This window comes from Nansenia antarctica (assembly GCF_963989245.1).
Source record: "Nansenia antarctica genome assembly, chromosome: 3".
NCBI lineage: Eukaryota > Metazoa > Chordata > Actinopteri > Argentiniformes > Microstomatidae > Nansenia > Nansenia antarctica.
In genome coordinates this window covers 72,289,082-72,295,917 of record NC_137688.1, presented here as the reverse complement: position 1 = coordinate 72,295,917, position 6,836 = coordinate 72,289,082, and the positions used below count along the sequence as shown (strand labels likewise).

The 6,836-nt window shown below is 48.7% G+C and overlaps 1 protein-coding gene across 1 annotated transcript in view; it reads right to left on the bottom strand.

Moving 5' to 3' along the window:
• iqsec2b (IQ motif and Sec7 domain ArfGEF 2b) overlaps positions 1-6,836 on the bottom strand; it is a gene marked incomplete at both ends in the record, with an annotated part of 33,375 nt that overhangs the window by 21,657 nt on the left and 4,882 nt on the right.

Sequence of the window (6,836 nt, the reverse complement as noted above, 5' to 3'; positions counted from 1 at the left end):
TAGCATCACTAGGTAGACATGAGAGGTGTCATAGCATCACTAGTAGACATGAGAGGTGTCATAGCATCAATAGGTAGACATGAGAGGTGTCATAGCATCACTAGGTAGACATGAGAGGTGTCATAGCATCACTAGTAGACATGAGAGGTGTCATAGCATCACTAGGTAGACATGAGAGGTGTCATAGCATCACTAGTAGACATGAGAGGTGTCATAGCATCAATAGGTAGACATGAGAGGTGTCATAGCATCACTAGTAGACATGAGAGGTGTCATAACGTGCGGCTCGTTCCCAACTGTGTTGCTGTTGTTTTGTGGAAGGTTCCGGAGAGCGGTTTATCCAATAATCAGGGTTTTGTGGAGACTAACCCAGGTGCAGGTGTGGACCCAGACTGGGGTACTGCAGAGTGGCTGCAGAGAGACTCAGAGTGGTCTTGTTAAAGTGCATCATGGTGCAGAGAGACTCAGAGTGGTCTTGTTAAAGTGCATCATGGTGCAGAGAGACTCAGAGTGGTCTTGTTAAAGTGCATCACGCTGCAGCAGAGAGACTCAGAGTGTTCTTGTTAAAGTGCATCATGGTGCAAGCAGAGAGACTCAGAGTGATGTTATTATGTTAAATCACTCCTGGTTGGGCCGAGTGCTAAACCTATCCTTAGATTCACCCAAAGGCAAACGCACTTCATTAATAAACTCCTAACCCTAACCTTAACCCTAACCCTAACCTTAACCCATAATCCTAACCTTAACCCCTAACCCTAACCTTCGAACGACCGTTCTGCCGACCTTGCGATTATTAGACACAGCCTCTACCTCCTGAGCCACAGCCTATACCTCCACCAGCCTCTACCTCCACCAGCCTCTACCTCCTGAGACACAGCCTCTACCTCCTGAGCCACAGCCTATACCTCCACCAGCCTCTACCTCCTGAGACACAGCCTCTACCTCCTGAAACACAGCCTATACCTCCACCAGCCTCTACCTCCTGAGCCACAGCCTCTACCTCCACCAGCCTCTACCTCCTGAGCCACAGCCTCTACCTCCTGAGCCACAGCCTCTACCTCCACCAGCCTCTACCTCCTGAGACACAGCATTTACCTACACCAGCCTCTACTTTCCCCAGCCTCTACCTCCCCCAGCCTCTACCTCCCACAGCCTCTACCTCCACCAGCCTCTACCTCCACCAGCCTCTACCTCCACCAGCCTCTACCTCCCCCAGCCTCTACCTCCACCAGCCTCTACCTCCTGAACAACAGCCTCTACCTCCTGAAACACAGCCTCTACCTCCCCCAGCCTCTACCTCCCACAGCCTCTACCTCCACCAGCCTCTACCTTCCACAGCCTCTACCTCCACCAGCCTCTACCTCCTGAGCCACAGCCTCTACCTCCACCAGCCTCTACCTCCTAAGCCACAGCCTCTACCTCCACTAGCCATGACCTCCACCAGCCTCTACCTCCTGAGCCACAGCCTCTACCTCCTGAGCCACAGCCTCTACCTCCACCAGCCTCTACCTCCACCAGCCTCTACCTCCTGAGCCACAGCCTCTACCTCCTGAGACACAGCCTCTACCTCCACCAGCCTCTACCTCCTAAGCCACAGCCTCTACCTCCACTAGCCATGACCTCCACCAGCCTCTACCTCCTGAGCCACAGCCTCTACCTCCTGAGCCACAGGCTCTACCTCCTGAGCCACAGCCTCTACCTCCCCCAGCCTCTACCTCCCCCAGCCTCTACCTCCCCCAGCCTCTACCTCCCCCAGCCTCTACCTTCCCCAGCCTCTACCTCCTGAGCCACAGCCTCTACCTCCACCAGCCTCTACCTCTCAAGCCACAGCCTCTACCTCCACTAGGCTTGACCTCCACCAGCCTCTACCTCCTGAGCCACAGCCTCTACCTCCTGAGCCACAGCCTCTACCTCCACCAGCCTCTACCTCCTGAGCAACAGCCTCTACCTCCTGAGCCACAGCCTCTACCTCCCCCAGCCTCTACCTCCATCAGCCTCTACCTCCACCAGCCTCTACCTCCCCGAGCCTCTACCTCCACCAGCCTCTAACTCCTGAGCCACAGCCTCTACCTCCTGAGCCACAGCCTCTACCTCCACCAGCCTCTACCTCCACCAGCCTCTACCTCTTAAGACACAGCCTCTACCTCCACCAGCCTCTACCTCCTGAGCCACAGCCTCTCCCTCCACCAGACTCTACCTCCCCCAACCTCTACCTCCACCAGCCTCTACCTCCCCCAACCTCTATCTCCACCAGCCTCTACCTCCTGAGCCACAGCCTCTACCTCCACCAGCCTCTACCTCCTGAGCCACAGCCTCTACCTCCCCCAACCTCTACCTCCCCCAACCTCTACCTCCACCAGCCTCTACCTCCACCAGCCTCTACCTCCATAGACGTACAGAGGGACGGTTGTCAGCCAATCACAGACAAGCATCTCTCCTTCAGGAACAGAGAGATGGAAAACCAGATGGTTGTAGAGGGGAAAAGCAGGAGATGGATGGAGGGAGGGAGGGAGAGAGAGAGAGAGGATACAAAAGTAATTTCTGCAGCTCCTCTGAGTCATATCTGCAGCAGTGGGAGACAGAAACTGTGTGGGGGAGAGAGAGAGAGAGAGAGACAGAGAGAGAGAAAGGGGAGAGAGAAAGGAGAGAGAGAGAGAGAAAGGGGAGAGAGAAAGGAGAGAGAGAGAGAGAGAGAGAAAGGAGAGAGAGAGATATGGAGAGGGGGAGGGAGGGTGGGAGGGAGGGAGGAGAGGGATGTTCTAGGCAGTTTATCATTATATAACATCCTTCACACTATCAGCAACACCACCACCTCTAACCCGACACACACACACACACACACACACACACACACACACACACATCACACAACACACACACACACACACACACACACACCACACACACACACACACACACACACACACACACACACACACACACACACTGTACACAGGCTCATCTGGAGGAACACGTTATCAGTACTTTGACATTGGAGAGAGGCAGCGTCTAGTTGAACACCACAGCTACAGTAGAGAATCTAATTCAATGTTTTAATTTTTCAGATTTCTGGTTCCACCATTTAGAGATTACAACCCTTTCTGTTAAAACGTGGATGAAGCCAAGATAAATATATCAGTTGTGGGATGTAACTGTACATGTAACTGTAGCAAATGTGTTGCTAATTCTCTAATGCTGTTAGTGTGCTTTCTGCTGTTCTTAATGTTGTGCGGGTTTATGTGGATGTGTGACGCTGTCCCTTAAACTTGGTGCTGTGACTGTAAGTGGAGGAGGTGTGGAGATGTACGTATGTTTTTACTCTTTTAACTGGGCTGGAAATGCTTGGATGTGTGCCGCTGTCTGTCGTGTGTGTCCTTTGTTTTTAACATAACCTGATTTCTTTTCAGCCCCCCGTCCCCCCAAGAGGCTTTTGTCTTTTGCCAGGCCGCCAATGCAAATAAGAATTACTTCTTATTGGCCTGCCTGGTTAAATAAAATAAATAAAATAATTAAAATAATTAAAATAAATAAAATAAATAAAATAAATAAAATAAATAAAATAAATAAAATAAATAAAATAAATAAAATAAATAAAATAAATAAAATAAATAAAATAAATAAAATAAATAAAATAAATAAAATAAATAAAATAAATAAAATAAATAAAATAAATAAAATAAATAAAATAAATAAAATAAATAAAATAAATAAATAAAATTTATTAATTAATTAAATAAATAATTAAATACATAAATAAATAAATAAATAAATAAATAAATAAAATAAATAAATAAATAAATAAATAGGGTTAGGGTTAGGCAGGCGTGAACCTGTCAGAGACGACCAGAGGACTGACACACACACACACACACACACACACACACACACACACACACACCATACTTGTGTCAGAGAGGACCAGAGGACTTCTCAGTCGTCCAGGTTCCAGTCAGCTACAAAGGACTGGAAAGTACGGAAGCTCATTGCGTTCACTCCAAAAGTTTTTTTCCTTTTTTCTCGTAATTAGGAGATCTTTTGTCCTACTAAGGAGATATGGATCTGGTAATTAGGAGATAAGGCGTCTATTTCCTTCTTTTTTTTTGGGTGAACGCAATACGCTGCCGTATAAAAGAGCCTCTCTTCTGCAAAAAAACCAAATAGATAATAATTCTAAGTGATGGAGTGATGGAGTGATGGAGTTATGGAGTGATGCAGTGATGTAGTGATGTAGTGATGGAGTGATGGAGTGATGTAGTAATGGAGTGATGGAGTGATGTAGTGATGTAGTGATGGAGTGATGTAGTGATGTAGTGATGGAGTGATATAGTGATGGAGTGATGTAGTGATGTAGTGATGTAGTGATGGAGTGATGTAGTGATGGAGTGATGTAGTGATGGAGGAAAGGAACTACCCACAATCCCCAGCATACCACCTCATCTGTGAAACATGGTGGAGGGGGGGTTATGGCTTGGACGTGTGGTGTGTGTGTGGGGGGGGGGATAGAGTTGAAACAAGACTGCATCTCTACATGGATGTCAGCCCACCACCTCCAGCTCAACCATAACAAGACTGAGCTGCTCTTCCTCCCTGGGAAAGCCTGCCCTCTCCAAGACTTCTCCATCACAGTGGAGAACTCTACTGTAACCCCCTCCCTGACAGCCAAGAACCTTGGAGTGATCCTGGACAACCGCCTGTCCTGGGCAGAGAACATTGCAGCAACGGCTCGCTCCTGCAGATTCTTCCTCGACAACATCAGAAGGATACGACCGTTCCTCACCAGAGAAGCAGCGCAACTCCTGACCCAGGCACTGGTCATCTCCCGCCTTGACTACTGCAACGCACTCCTGGCCGGGCTCCCTGCCTCCGCCATCAGACCTCTGCAGCTCATCCAGAACGCTGTTGCCCGTCTGGTGTTCAACCTCCCCAAATTCTCTCATGTCAACCCTCTCCTTCGCACCCTGCACTGGCTCCCGATAGCAGCTTGCATCAGATTCAAGACCCTGGTGCTTGCCTATCAGGCAGCTAAAGGGACAGCCCATACCTACCTACAGGCAATGGTCACTCCCCAAACTTAAGCCCGTTCACTCCGCTCCTCCACCTCTGCTGGCCGACTGGCCCCACCACCTCTACACCAACACGGCAGTCACGCTACCCGGTCACGTCTCTTCACTACACTGGCTCCCCACTGGTGGAATGACCTTCCCACGGCTGTCAGAACTGCAGAGTCACTACCCATCTTCCATCGGAGACTGAAGACCTCCATCTCTTCAGGCTACACCTTAACTGCTCCTCCTGAGACATCTACTACCCCCCAGCACTGTGTCTCCTGAGACATCTACTACCCCCCAGCACTGTGTCTCCTGAGACATCTACTACCCCCCAGCACTGTCCCTCCTGAGACATCTACTACCCCCCAGCACTGTGTCTCCTGAGACACCTACTACCCCCCTGTACTGTCCCTCCTGAGACATCTACTACCCCCCAGCACTGTGTCTCCTGAGACATCTACTACCCCCCAGCACTGTGTCTCCTGAGACATCTACTACCCCCCAGCACTGTGTCTCCTGAGACATCTACTACCCCCCAGCACTGTGTCTCCTGAGACATCTACTACCCCCCAGCACTGTGTCTCCTGAGACACCTATTACCCCCCAGCACTGTGTCTCCTGAGACATCTACTACCCCCCAGCACTGTGTCTCCTGAGACATCTACTACCCCCCAGCACTGTGTCTCCTGAGACATCTACTACCCCCCATTTCTACTTCCCCCTTGTACTGTTTCTCCAGTGTCTACTAATAAAAAAATAAAGTCGCACAACGACTGCCAATGGCCCCTGGCCTGAGCTAGATTACTCTTCCTGCTACGACTGGTGGATTGATGATTCACTTACTTACAAACGTATCGACTGTAAGTCGCTTTGGAATAAGGCGCCTGCTAAATGCCCAAAAATGTAAATGTAACACACACACACACACACACACACAAACACAAGCACGGCATGTACACACACACACACACACACACACACACACACACACACAGTAATCCCCACCCCTGGGCCAGCAGTAATTACTCTGATCACACTAATTAATCTGCCTCTCACTCTCTCTGTGTGCGTCTCTCTTGATGTTTCACACATTACACACACACAGACACGCACACACACGCACGCACACACACACGAATTCACACACACACACACACACATACAGTACATACGCACACACACACATACATACGCACGCACACACATACATACCCACGCACGCACACACACACACATAGATACGCACGCACGCACCACACACATACACACAAACACACACACACTCACACACTCTTTCAAGACCCTTCCCTAAATGCCACCAGAGCTTAACCCCCCCCCACCACCCCACGCCCCCCCTCGTCAGCAGATGTTCCCAGATGGGAAGGAGATTAGATAGTTGTTGTTGTTGATGTTGATGAATAATAGTAACAATAACAATGTTGTTGATATTGTTTGTTGTTGTTGTTGATGTTTGTTCTTGATGTCGATGTTGTTGTTGATGTTGATGTTGTTGTTGTTGATGTCGTTGTTGTTATTGATGTCGTTGTTGTTGTTGATGATGTTGTTGTTGATGTTGTTGTTGATGTTGTTGTTTGTTGTTGTTGTTGATGTTTGTTCTTGATGTCGATGTTGTTGTTGATGTTGATGTTGTTGTTGTTGATGTCATTGTTGTTATTGATGTTGTTGATGTTGTTGTTCTTGATGTTGTTGTTTTTGTTGTTGTTGATGTTGTTGTTGATGTTGTTGTTTTTGTTGATGTTGTTGTTGATGTTGTTGTTTTTGTTTTTG